The 14,927-nt window shown below is 46.8% G+C and overlaps 1 protein-coding gene across 5 annotated transcripts in view; it reads left to right on the plus strand.

Annotated features, from left to right (window-relative positions):
• Nucleotides 1-14,927, plus strand: part of SEPTIN9 (septin 9) — a 948,816-nt gene that overhangs the window by 408,981 nt on the left and 524,908 nt on the right. The window lies entirely within an intron of this gene.

Below are 14,927 nucleotides of genomic sequence, written 5' to 3' on the forward strand. Positions count from 1 at the left end.
TATTAGATAGTTTACAGTAAATGCCAGTTTGTTCAGAAATCCAGAGCAGTTTCATCCGCGTATTTAATTACAGCGAGCACAAAAGATTATTTTATGAAGGAATGCCCCTTCTTACGAAAGTAGCGCATTTGCGGTCTCAAATTCAGAAGCGGGAGTTGAGCAATAGAGCACAGAAAATCCGGCTGCGCCTTCTGTGGCCCAGACACAGTGCAAGGATCCAGAGCACGAACGAATCGACCTTCCTCCACAGACTTCAGTTCAAGCCGTCCCTGCGTTTAATAACACAAGGATTTCCATTTCATTGTTGAAGCCTTTCTCTGAGGTAAAGTAGCCACGGCGTGCACTGTGCCACATGCCCACGAGCTGCAGCCCTGACGTGAAATGAACACTGTGGCAACAGGCTGCCAGAGAGCCCACATGCAGCCAACGCACAAGGGCCAGAGACACCCCAGATCTGCGTTTGGAATAGACACGTTCGCCCCCTGATTGATATGACATAGGTTATTTATAACGCGCTTAATACCCAGAGGCTTCTAAGTGCGGACCCATGGAATCGAACCCGTGTTGCTCCGTGTCTTGTTTCCAAGGCGCGCACGTTGCTGATGAGGCCTCCCGATTCAATACATTTTCTATCAACAAATCCAAACCAAGAGGAATCTGATTTTTTTGTTTTAATCTGAGATTTAAAACATAATTACACTAGCCTATGGGGAACATCTTTATGACAGCGACTATAGCTTTCCACCAGTGCCAGGACCAAGGGGCCCAATTCCTCTTCTCGCGATTGCCCAGAGACCACTCAAGAAAACTGCAGAGACTCGCAAGTGCATTCGAAAATTGCGAACTAATCGGGTCTGCAGTGATCACCCAGACTCTTAATCGTGCCCAGTCCTTCATTCCCAGATACTCCGCCCGGGCCAGTGGCTTCCCAGTTCCAACAGGTCAGCACCAGCCTTGAATCTGCACTCAGAAAAGTAGTGTCACTTCAATCGGCCATTTGTATATGCCACAAAATCTACCTACGTTGATGAAATAGGTCACACCTCTGTTACAGGGCGGGGGGTGGGGGTATACATTTTACTTTCCCATCCGTCCCAGTCGATACGGTTAAACTATTTTGCATAAAAACACACTCGTTCCGTTGGGGAACTGCTGCACAGCATCCTCACGGGAGATATCCCGGCCGCCAGAGAACGTGCCATGAAGAAATGTACATTCACTGATCTTAGCCAGTGCATATCTGCTACTTAGCTGAATCTCCTGAGCTTCCCACTTTCACTTCTGTATCCTGGGCGACCAGACAAGTATGGGCAAACTTAGAAGCGTTGCAAGCTAAGCAAATAAAAAATAAACAAAAAAACATAGATCTGTGCACTGAATGCTGGTCCGTTTAGTCAATGTTGCCTCCCATAAAAAAAAAAAAAACAATGTGACACTTGAATGTCATCTCTCTTTGAAGCCGCATATCTGCAGCAGATCCCAGCCTTGCTCGTTCCAAATGTGCACACTGTAGAAACCTCTATTTTGTTTTGTATCTGCCCACCATAAAGTACAACCGAATCAACTAGTGTATTGCCACGTGTTCAGGCCCTCTTAAGACATCCATCCTTCAGCAAGTACGAAATATGGCTGCTCGGATTCTGCCGAAGTTCCGCATTAGAAAACCTATTAAATAGGCTCTTCGTAGCCTGCTTTGGCTTCCAATGCCAGAGAGAATAAAATGTAGAGCCGTGCCTGGACATGGACCGGGGATACCGTCAGAATGTCGATAAAACCGTCACCACTCGAGCCGGATCTGGGTGCGCTTCCACATCTCTCTGCTGGGGCGCGCTGCACTCGTGAAGATGATTGCTCTTCCTAAATTATTGTTATGTGTTCCAGGTGATGCCGTGGCTATACTGGCAACTTGTTTCCAGGCCCTTCACAGGACTATGACTGGTCTATTGTGGAAAGGGATGGTACCGACGGTTGCGCTTGCAAAGCTGCAACTTCCGGCCGGGAAAAGGGGAAAGGGACGCCGGACTTTAGAGCGTATTACTGGGTGTCCACAGTACAGCACATGGTGGACTGGCTCACTAGCCCACACCAAGACTGACTCACAAGTTGGATCATTGCTGAGGCGGCCCCTCTGCTGGTGCACGAATTGCTAGGGGGACGGGAAAGAGAGATTGAACACTTTCTGAAGCCGATCAGTACCATTATCTAGGTGTTTTGGAAGGCCAACAAGGTTCCAGGTCTGAGTTTTCCATATATGGCTGAAATTCCTCTGTCCTGTGGTAGGCTGGGTCATGCACCTCGCCAGAGTGGTAAAAGTACCATGAACGGTTGGGTCGAGGGGGATCGATTGGGAATATCTACAGTGATGATGAGGTTTTCACTTTTTTCAAAATTTTCAGGACCGCTCACCTACTGGTGCGATTGAATGGTTTGGAATTTGCAACTTTGATGCTGGGTGTGCAGGCCGCATGGGAGGGTTTCCCAAACAGGCCGTGCACTCATGGAAAGAATAGGACGATGGGGCGTTTAGAGGAGGGTGGTAGGAATGTTGCAAATTATATTCAGAGGATAGGGCCATACTGGATGGTAAAGCAGCAGGGGTCCGGGGTAAATGGGAGAGGGATCTAGGGGAGGCATTTTCAGATGATGAAAGGAATAAGGCTCTCCTGAATTCGGAGCAAATGTCCAAGAACGCTGGCTTCCAGTGGATACAGTACATGATTGTGAGAAGGGCATACGTCACACCAGTGAGGGTGAATGAAATGGTCCCTAGTGCAAGCCCAATGAGATGTCAGGGTTTTTTATATTTATTTTTTTTTACTTTTCTGCTTATGTGGTGGGATTGTGGTAGGGTTAAAGGGTTCTGGGAAGAGGCTCACAAGGAAACTGAACTTGTATCTCTTTAGTAACGTGCATGCAATGGATGGGGTACATAGAATAACTCTGAGTCCAACTAATCGATCCAACCCATTACTCTTGATGCGTGGGTCAATAAATCCTCCCAATCTGTGAGACTCTCAGCATCCTCTTCATCAAATGGTGGAAAGATACAGTTACAGAGACCCCTTGGCATTCGTCCCACTTGTAGATAATTCTTCTGATCTCCCACTATCGTGATAGTTCTGATTTTAATAATTTCTCGTGTTCAAATAATTTCCTCAATGATTGTGTTGCTGATCCTCTGGATTCTCATATTGGTTTATTGAGATTAGAAAATAGCGTTGCTGCCTCCTTATCTCTGTTTGAGTAGTTCCTCAACATATTTCTTGCTGATTGTTGATGACCTGTTAGAAAGAGATGTTATTGTGGGTTTGTTGAGAGATGCTGCGTATGTGAACAGTATTAATACGAGAGTTTCAGCCTTGAACAGCTTTTGGCGCTTCTCCTAAATCGGTGTGGTGAAGATATAACTTGGCTAGGTGCTTGCTGCGCGTTGCTGACTCTTTTTCCTGAGACTGATCAGGATCCTGGAAATAAGAAATGTATGAGTAGGGTCAGCTTGTCTTGCGCTTGCACTTGCACTTCCTTTAGATGCAGTGTTGTTAATCCATTGGAATAATATCTTGCTGCTCACAGCATCCGCCTTTCACAAGCAGGGACATTGTCCGAACCTAGGTTTGGCGAAAGGACTAATACTAACTCACCAAAATACTATGGCAGTGACTTGGGAAGACCACTTTGTGGTTGTATTTTCTATTTTTACTACTGGTAAGCAGTTTTTTTTAAAACCCCTCCGAAGTCCATCTTTTTTTCATGCTGTAAAAAAGATCTTGATAAAATTACTGGATTAAATTTAGTTGCAGATTTAATACCATTTTCTAGTGGCATTAACAGTGATCAGCACTACCAAAGAAATATGTTAGCCCTTAAGAGAAGTTGTGACATGTGCGCACCACTGAAAATAAAGAAGCAAACTACAAATAAAAGTAATTCTTGGTTTTCAGATTCTCTTAAAACTCTGAAACAAAACTATCCTAAAAAGAGAAGACCTGGCTCCAAACTAGGGACCTTTCTGATCGTCATATTGCCAAAGTATCACTGGCTTCTTAAAAGGAAGGAATAACAATGGCAAAATCAAAATCTCTCAAAGAACAAATCAATTTATCAAAAAATCGTGCTAAGGAATTGTTTGCCATAATCAAAAATGTAGTCTCCAGGGCTGTGCCTGCATTAAAATAGCACCATCTCTCACCCATGTAAATGAGTTACATTTCTTTTTTCATAATAATGTTAGTCTCATTTGGCCGAATATTGACTCACACTTGTTAGTTCTCGCACTCTCATTCAAAATCCTGATTCTTCAAACCTGTCCTGCTCAATACGGCCGGAGTTTACTTTCAGCCCCGTGGATTTAGACGACATTGAATTCATGATTGAGAAACTTAAACCTACTAATCAAGATTGTGATCCTATACCAGCATATCTTGCCAAACAACATGCCTCACATCTGGGACACTTTCTTGTAGACTTTGTAAATGCTTCACTAAATCAGAGAAGGGTGCCTCTAGATCTCAGGAAAACTTTTATGATTCCACTCCTGAAGAAACCTTCTCTAGACCCTCAAGCGCTTTCCAACATTGCGCCCTATTGCTGTTCTACCTTGGCCATCGAAAATCTTCGAAATTGTTGTAACCAATACGTTTCAGAGTTATCTAGAGGAGAACCATATTCTAGAAATTTGTCAATCCGGGTTTAGACCAGTACATGGTACCGAGACAACCACTAGTGGCTGTCTGGGATGACATTGTTAGGACTGCTGACAAGGGAGAAATGAGTATGTTAATCATGCCCAACCAGCTGCCTTTGACAAGGTTTATTTTGATCTGCTCCTGGTCAGACTAACAGAGGTTGCCCAAGTGTCGGATTATTCATTGAGGTGGTTTGCCTCTTTCCTATCAGATAGGACTCAAGCTGTTAAACTGGGAAAATGTCCTAACAAGCTGCCTGTCCTCTGCAGGGTCCCTCAAGGGCCTTCCCTTTCTTCAATATTGTTCAATATGTACATCAGGCCATTAATGGACATCTTTGGAATGTTTGGGTTGAACTTTCACTCCTATGCAGATGACACATGAATCTATGTCCTACTGAAATCTCGATCTGAAGACATCAAGCGTATGATGGACTATGCCAATGCTATAAAAAGCTGGATGGTTGTAAAGAAAATGCAATTAAACCCCGCAAAAAACAAGGTTATTGTCCTTGATCCAAGAATTCAATTGACTGACTTTCATGCCACAACACCATGTTTTCCAAGTTTGACGTCCCAACCTCCTTTTCTGACAAGGTAGAAAATGTAGGCTGTATATGGCAAGCATCTTTGAGCTGTAAAGCTCACACCACACAGACGGTCAGATCTGTTTGCCACCAACATAGGCTATTAAAACCCATCCTTCGATTTATCTCCGATTTTGACCATTCTGTGATTTTGGGGACAAAGACTAATTCTAGATTGGATTACTGTGGCGCTCTTGTTAGGCGAAGCAGCGAATCAGCTACACCGACTCCCAGGTCACCCAGAACGCTGCAGTTACATTGCAATATAGTCTTGCAAACCTGTCTCGGTTTCCTGTTACCGTAGGAAGTCACACTGGTTACCCGTCCCTCAAAGAATTGAATTTAGGACTCTTTGCCTAACTCATAAATGTATCTATGGAGGAGCGCCTAGTTATCCAACTTACAAAATCAGACTCCATCCGATATGCTCTCTCCATTCAACTGGCCAAAGTCTGCTGAGTAGCCCACCATCTCACTTCGTCTACCGGGGTGACAGATTTTTTTCAAAGGGCCTCACTTGTGGAATGCATTGCCCGATGATCTTTGGCAGATTTCTTGCTTGAAACTTTTTCAAAGAAAAAACTAAAAACATACTTTTTCTTAAACTTCAGCCTTTCACAGCCTGAAGGAGTCTGGGGAAAACCGTTAAAACAATGATTTTTTTTTTTTTTTAAAACCCTCTGCGCCTAGAAGCAGGTCTCTGCTTGGTCCCATTGGATATGCGCAAAATATATACAAATCATCTTCATTATCAAGATGGTGTGCGGTCTTCTTTGTGGGAAAGACCCAACCCCCCTGGCCTATCTTTATTGTGTTGTGTCCAGAAGCTGCACTGATTGCATGCACTGCTGCTCCAATGAGATTCCCTGGGAGTAGGTAAGGGGCTGGTAATGTGTCAGCATTGTGTTCGTGATGTCTGGGAAACCGCACTGCATTCTGGAGGGTTGGCCATGCATGATGCATGCCACGTCTCTTCCTTCAGGCCACGGGCAAGGGGCAACTCTGATGGAGCTGAACGCAGGAAACAAGTGTAGTATTGAGACAGGCCAGGCACGTGAAAGGGTAGACATCTCTGATGCACACCCTCCCACCACTGTTGGCATGCAATGCTCAAAAGGATCAGAATGTGTTTATTTATTTTTATTTATTTAGCATTTGTAGCGCGCCCCAAACCCGTAGGTATCTGGGCACTGGAGAGCAGGTAATACACATGACAAGGTTACCACAGGCAACCATAGAAAACAATACAATGGTTTGGCATAAATAATATTACACATATTGACAGACATAAGAGATTTACAAATACATTTTTCCGTCTGCACATAACAATAGTTTGTGCATTTAAAAAGTGCACACTAGTGTTATGAACTGCCAATCCATTACCACCTTCAAAACGAGGGTGCACATGGATGGATGGGGGGGCGTGGGGGATTGGGAAATAATTCATGCAGCTTTGCACAGAGACTGTATGCGGTGCTTGTAGAACAGGGTGGACTTTCTATAATTAGGCCGATTTCCAGAAGTACCGCATGCAGTAACGCTGCGACCCCTTGCTGCATTGCCAATCGGAAATCCGCCGAACCCTGGAGGGCCGTGGACCTGCCGGTTGCTTGGTCTGTTGCCATATTGAATATTACGGTTATTGGCATGAAAGGCGCAGCACAATAAGAAACTGCATTTCCTTTCAAACACCCATAGTAAATTGGAGGTTTATACACACATTTCCCACCCGACAAGTGCAGTTTTTGTGACAAGCGCAATGATAGGATGTCACATTGCCAGGGGGCATCCTACAAACAGTCCTTTGTCCCTTGTAAAGTTGGGCCCCTGAGAAGTCTGTCACAAGCTAGACCAGAAAAGCACCGAAATAGACACGTGCGGTGCGTGCATTTTTTTTAAAGACTCTGACGTCACCTGGTTGCACTAGCAATTCGATTGAATGTCAAACTTTGCCGGGACTGGAGACTGAGAGCAGACAGTGAGAAGATGGAGAACCATGGATAGACACCAAACGCCAGGGGGAGGAGTCTGGATGAAGTCCCAGACGGCGAGGAGAAGCAGTGCAGGCCAACACACTGATACACCAAAACAGTGACGAGAGAGACGACACGCTCCAAATAGGAGTGCAACCTCCAAGAGTGCACTGAGAGCGAGAGACACATTTCCTAACTCCCAAGGCAGTGCAGGCCAACACACTGATACACCAAAACATAGTGAGGAGAAAGACGACACGCTCCAAATAGGAGTGCAACTTCCCAGAGTGCACCGACACACACTACCTAACTCCCAAGCAGGCCAACACACTGATACACCAAAACAGTGACGAGAGAGACGACACGCTCCAAATGGGAGAGCAACTTCCCAGAGTGCACCGACACACACTACCTAACTCCCAAGGCATCTTGGGACACATGCACTGTTACAGTGAATGTGCAATGCATGCTGGATGCAGGAGTGCTAATGCCTCCTGTATTGCTTTCTGAAGATGGTTTAGGAGCGCAGTTAATACTAAATGGGCTTTCCCAAAACCAAACGATAGCGTGACTTCTGAAACATAAATCACCCAGTGTCAAACCTGGCTACATACCTAAAAAAAAAAATAATAATAATAATCATCGTTTCACTTTTTTCAGGGGTCATTTATTGTGTTGAGCTTGTCACAGGAGACGGTCTGTGAGCCTAAATACAAGACCCCTGATCGAGAAAGATCTCCCATGTGTGACAGCGGCCTCTTTCTCAGCCTTCGGGTCTTTCTTGAGTCCCATATCAATCAAAAAATATGTTAGCTCCCCTTTACAATCTTCTGTCACATTTCACCCAACACATACAAACCTAGTGACCATGGCTCAGTCGCCAAGCGCTCAACACTTTTTAGCATCCGTGTTTCCCCCCTACATTATTCATCAGTGTTCCTAAGTGGTGTCACTTCGGACACTCCACTTGACATTTGGACTTTGGATAATGCTGGTGTGGACCCTAGATTGTAGCCGCTGTTATGTCTCCCAAGTAGAAGCCCTTTCCAGGCCTGATATCGGGTGCTGCCTGGCACAACAGCACTGCACCAATGGTAGAGTGCCTCTTTAGACCTCGGGTGAACGATTCTGGACATTCGTTAATCCTGCATGCAGACACGCCCGCTTTGATTCTTTTCGGTGTAAGGAGACTGTCAAAACTGTGAGCAGGCTGTAATGACCCGAGGTCTAAATGTGGACTGCCATTTTGACTGTGAATCCACATGTGACAATCAACACCATTTGTACAATGATTTGATATTTGACAGTACAAGGCATGGAAGGAAGTCATCCAATAACAAACCATAAATTGGAAGTTGTCAACATAAAAAACCGATTAACCGCTTGATAGATAACTTCGATTTTTTAAATACAATTTTGAATTCAATCGAAGTATGGGGATGCCAACCATCCCTCAAAAATGATAAATATGTATGAAATAGTTTAAAAGGAATATTTTTACCGGTGCCCTGAAGAAGCGCGTTAAGCATGAAACACAGACATGAACAAATATATTTGTTAGAGATGATAAGCATACATTATATGAATGACTGTTAGACATTTTCACTTTTGATGTCATAACGCAATGCAAGTAGTTTAAAAATTGTATTTAATAACGGTGTTCTGCCTGCTTAAGGCGAGTGTAGGACGCAGGGATATTTTTGTGGTTCCTGTGGGAGTAGGTTGCTCCAACTAGATCTGTGCATTCCGAGGAGCAGGTCACCATGACCGGCTCTTGTGATTTCTGGTGGAATAGGCTGAAAGTCATCCCCATGCGGTCATTAAGAGCAGGTCTCGGTCCTCTTTCCCTTGCTGACAGTTTTCATCTGTCAGTGGTCTTTTTGGATACCGAGGCTCAGCCTCATTACTCCAAGTTGTCTGGTAGAAAGTGTAGTCATGGTTTGGTTTGCTTCTTATGTAAAGAAGCAGGTCTCTGTGAATGGGCTTCATGCTTGATTTAGGAAGAGGATGCAGTGACCAGCCCTTGCACGTTCTTTGGACGAAAAATACAGTAAGCGTCCATTCAATGTGAGAATGTGTCTGTGACTGGAATCTGTGTTACCGCTGGGTTGGGGCCCTTTGACATCAGGACACCCCCCCCTCCCCCTAACGAGTGGGAGGCAGCTGACTGGTTTCATGATGTACTGAAGTACCCATTGCCAACCACACTCCATGACTCGAGCCCCATGCTGCCAGAGTGTCCACTACCACGCCTGCCCTCCAGCAGCAGCCCTACCCCATGGAGCCCGTTTAATTGTGCATTATTTAGCAGCAAAGGCCCAGCGGTTCCTCTTCTCTGAATTGCATGTAATTCGTGGATAATTTAGCAGAGACTGAATAAACGAGTTCTCGGCCGAGTGCCATAGAGTAACTGGCAGCTGTGGACTCCGGGCAGAGCCGGTGTCTCACACATCTTTCATTCTTAGAAGCATGCAACCAGTGCAGTGAAGGAGTAGAAAAAGCCCCTTACACTTTTTTAGTTTTGGCTATTACATGTCGCTTGTGACACCTATAAGCCGAAACTATGGCAATCGAGTAGTACAGATAGGGAGAAATGGTATGTTATCTTAACGGATATTTAGACCGCACACTATCACCACCGCATTGGTCCCCTGGCGCTCGGGCGGATCTGAAAAGCAAGTGGGTGGGGTAAGCTGGTAGGACTTTGGGGGAAAAGTTTTAGGAGAGCTGTGATGTGCTGTTGGCAGCTTCAGTTCGCTTTACACCGTTCGCTGAGCGTGGCTGTGATTTTTTTGGGCCGGTAGCTGTCGTGTGCTGTTGTGCGAGGCTATGTGTGGTTTGTTTCGTTGTTGCGGTGTGGTGAAGTGTGTAAAGTTTGTTGTGCAGTATAGGTATGGCTGTGTTACGTTTTAAAATTTGAGAGGTGTGAGCAGAATGAGATTGTTAGTGTGTTTTGGTTAGTGGTGGCGCTCCATCGTACCTTGACACACAGCATGTAGATGTTGTTTGGTTGTGTGCACACCCATTGACCGCCCATGGCCATGCCAGTCCCTATGGCCCTTCCCATCCCGTTCTAGCTCCTCCCAACCGAATCACCTCATTGGAACTATTTGAGTTTGCTTTAAATAAGCCTTACCATCAAACTTAGTGCTTGCCAGTGTTTTTTTAAAGCAGTCTTCTGGGAGTTCATTACTTAATTGGAGTTGTAAAACCTCTACTGGTGTTATAAAAATGCATTCCCAGGTCTGCCCGAAGCCACTCCATTTATAAGCACTCAGTGCCCTTCACTGAAGTCCTGTTAAAAACAAGCATTGGCAAAGCCAACAGTTTTGGCTGGTGTATAAGTATTCGGCATTTGCCAGGCACTGCTATTAAATGCCCATTTGTGTGGACGGTGTTGCACCTGCTACCATCAATGCCCAGTTAATACCATCACAGTGCCCCCCCCCTCCAAGTGTCTTTCCCATTCCTACACTGTGGGCATTGCCAATGCTTGTTTATAAAATGGTGTCTTACATCGAGGTGTTTGCAAAGAGCCAGCCAAAGATATTGACTGCTGGTTCACATTGCCAATTTTATTTGGCACCGTCTAGTTATTGTCACACCTGCTTTGCTGTACCTTGTCTGTGTGATTGTGTCGAGATGTATATTTTAGATAGAATCCCTCCCCATTCAGATTTTTCTTTGGGATGATGAGGTAGTTGGAGGGTAAACCAGATAATTCCAAAATTCTGGGGAATAGTGAAAACGGCCAGTACCCGTTACTTGGGCGTATGTGACTTGGCAACATGTACTTACTTGGCAGAGACTTAGAGTGACCAGATTTTCAGGATGAAAAACTGGGACGCCAACAACATAAAAGGACTGCCCTTCACCCCTCCTAGCCCCTCCCCATTAACATGACGACTTAATCGCCCTCCCCCATCCCTTGGTATTTTAAGACGGTGCCGCATCTGTCTGGGAATGGAGCTCTAAACTCCAACCCCATCCCAAGAGGTTTTTTTTATTTAAAAACCGCATACCGGTTTTGGGGAAAGGCAGGTTGGCAATTGACACGCATCAATAATTAAACTCAATTAACTTCGTAACACGTTCGTGATTTTTGTAACGCCAGTAACGCAGATACTGCTCGTCTCTCTAGGGCCGGCGAGGGATATTGTGAGGGTTTTTGTTGTAATCTTTTCATGTTTTGCTCACGGTCACATGATTAAACACAACATGTGTCACAATTGCCCAGCCACCCCTTACGTAAAGCAGAGCAATGTGTGCCATTTCTGCTGGCGCGGGAATGGCAAATGTAAAGCCCAACCTGTTTCGGGCACCGTTCCTCCTGTGGCGTGACGATTTCCCTGCTCTGGGCGCAGGGAGCCTGTCAGGAGCACCATTCGCCAGGCATGGCAGTGGGTTGCTCTTAAGAGCATCTGCGGCAACTCGGGAAGGATTACATTATTTCAGGCACCTGCCCACCAACCTGTTCCTAGAAACCTAGGATTTTGAGCCAGTATACCTGGAAAAGGAACGGTCTCGCCCCATTGTGTCCAAGATGTTTTGCGGAGTTAGGCGTGGTTGGCTTCCAAGAGATTCGAATAGCCCTGCCCTCCGCCCCAACCCCAGGGCCGTAACAGCTCAGAGGGTTGATTTGCTGGCACGAGGAGAGAAGGTGCCACAGACGTTCAGTTCCAAGTCAGGCCTACCAACGCGCCCCACTACTACTAGCGTGTCTTTCTTGCAGAAGGGTGGCTGGCATGCAGGGGGCGCGGGGAGGGAGGGGAGGCCTCGTAAACGGAAGACCTGATCAAACAGAGGTGTGCGGTTTCCTGGCAGACCCTGGACTAAAAGCACACAGGTGAGCTGGGGTCAGAGGTCAGGTGTGTACCTGGCTTCTCGGCTATCAACCATCCCAAACCAGCTGGGCCCAGGGCCTCCTCCCCCCACTCCTCTTCTGCGAACCCTCTGCCCAAACAGTATCATGCGTGTCACGACAGCATTTCTCCCCCGCCCCCATCATTCTATGCATACAAAGAGGCTTAACCAACACAATAGTGTGCAAAGGTGACCAAAAGGCCGAAGCCTGCAAATTATTCACATGTCAACTCAACACACTGGCTGAGCATTAGCCCCTCACCCCCAGTACCAGCACGAGCGAGCATTATCCCCTCATCCCCAGTAACAGCACGAGCGAGCATTATCCCCTCATCCCCAGTAACTGCACGAGACAGCATTAGCCCCTCCCCCCAGTAACAGCACGAGCGAGCATTAGCCCATCACCCCCAGTAACTGCACGAGCGAGCATTAGCCCCTCACCCCAGTAACAGCACGAGCGAGCATTAGCCCCTCGTCGCCATTAACAGCACGAGCAAGCATTAGCCCCTCACCCCCATTAACAGCACAAGCGAGCATTAGCCCCTCACCCCAGTAACAGCACGCGCGAGCATTAGCCCCTCACCCCCATTAACAGCACGAGCAAGCATTAGCCCCTCGTCGCCATTAACAGCACGAGCAAGCATTAGCCCCTCACCCCCATTAACAGCACAAGCGAGCATTAACCCCTCCGCCCCATTAACAGCACGAGTGAGCATTAGCCCCTCACCCCAAGTAACAGCACAAGCGAGCATTAGCCCCTCCGCCCCATTAACAGCACGAGCGAGCATTAGCCCCTCATCCCCAGTAACTACACGAGCGAGCATTAGCCCCTCACCCCTACTAACTGCACGAGCGAGCATTAGCCCCTCTGCCCCATTAACAGCACGAGTGAGCATTAGCCCCTCACCCCAAGTAACAGCACAAGCGAGCATTAGCCTCTCCGCCCCATTAACAGCACGAGCGAGCATTAGCCCCTCACCCCCAGTAACTACACGAGGGAGCATTAGCCCCTCACCCCTACTAACTGCACGAGGGAGCATTAGCCCCTCACCCCCAGTAACTGCACGAGCGAGCATTAGCCCCTCTGCCCCAGTAACTGCACGCGCGAGCATTAGCCCCTCCGCCCCAGTAACTGCACGCGCGAGCATTAGCCCCTCCGCCCCAGTAACTGCACGCGCGAGCATTAGCCCCTCCGCCCCAGTAACTGCACGCGCGAGCATTAGCCCCTCCGCCCCAGTAACTGCACGCGCACACCTTATTGGCAAATCTTCTCAAGTGGCTTCATGCAACGCCACAATGCGCCCTTTGAGCGCTTCATTGTGCTTTTCTGTTAAACCGGTTACCTTTATATCGCATTGGAAACACGCGCCCAGGCGTTTTACTCCCTCTGTACAATTATTGATGGGCGCAGAGTGACAGGCGAAAGACGAGGGAGGAGGAACTAGGAACAATTCAGAGGAAGGGGCGAAGTGTAAGTGAAAGGCACACAAGATGGGCGTGGGGGTAGAATGAACGCGCAGAAGCAGCGGGAGAAAACCAGACAGCATGTGGGAGAGAGAGAGTGAGAGACGGCTGAGAGGAAAACGACACGGGGTGGTGACAGGCAGGCGCGTAGTACGACAGTAATAGATCTGCTCCTGCAACTTCCTTCTGGTTCCGGAAGTCTCATGTTGCAGAAGTGGGCAGCTGCAGCAGGCCCTGCCTGGCAGTTAGTTGATCCGTGCAGCTGCTGCAGACTAAGACACGCAGCCAGCAGCATGCAGGGCAGTGTGTGGCGCTGCATCCGTGCCCCAAAAGTAGCCCAGTGCACAGCTTCCCAGCGGTCGCCATGGCACGCCTGCATCTTTGGCCCATTAAGAGCTCGGCCTACATGTCGTCGCCCACCTGGAGCCTACTGCTGCTGCCGTTGGTCATGAGTAACGAGACGTCTGTCTGACTACTATGACCTTTGTGTATAGCTCTCTACTGGTGCTACCTACGACGACACAGAGACCGTGTTCTGTGTGCCTCCAGACCAGGGCAGTATCCAGCATTGCAAGATTTGGGGATGGGGGAAGAGGGGCCACGAATAAAGTCCTGCTACCCCCTCCCTCCAAATACAGTGCGCGCAATGCTATACGGTCTCATACATGCTCCCAAACCGACACCCCTGCCCGAATATACTTTTTTGGTAACATTAGTGGCAGATGGCATTTTAACACAACAAAAAAAATAAAACGGCAGAATTATTACAAATGCAGGAACTAGTCTATTAGAGCTCTGTCCAGGCACTCTGTGGAAAACTACGTGCAAACCTCCTAATTTGCATATGAGTGCACCAACAGAAACGACTTCACAGAAAAGGACATCGCAAAGAGCATCATCAGTCTTTGATACTTGAAAGAATCATGCAAGTGACGTTAAAATAAGTTCCCATAAGCAAGCCAAGTGGCAAATAACTATGTGGTGCAAAATACATAAATTGCACTATTATTATATATGGAACAACTATCCAGTTATTAGGCTTTTTTTAAATAACATCAATCATTTACAGAGCTGCAGATACACAGTGTGATTAAATGATTTGCCAGGATCACACACACTTTGGTTAAATAGTGAAACCGGGATGTGGATAGGTTTAGTTGATATAGATATTTATTAAGGTTTTGCTTTGGATTTGATGTGCTTACATAATACTTAATTTATAGCAATGCCTTGGAACCCAGCCACTTTACATAATGAACGACTCTTTCATAATTAACTATACACTATATACATTGTCATAGAAATATGTTGAGCAATAAGAGTGTGGCTTCAGTTGTATTCTCCCCATCCTCCATG

Source organism: Ambystoma mexicanum, chromosome 3q, assembly GCF_040938575.1.
Source record: "Ambystoma mexicanum isolate Mex_15411 chromosome 3q, UKY_AmexF1_1, whole genome shotgun sequence".
Lineage (NCBI taxonomy): Eukaryota > Metazoa > Chordata > Amphibia > Caudata > Ambystomatidae > Ambystoma > Ambystoma mexicanum.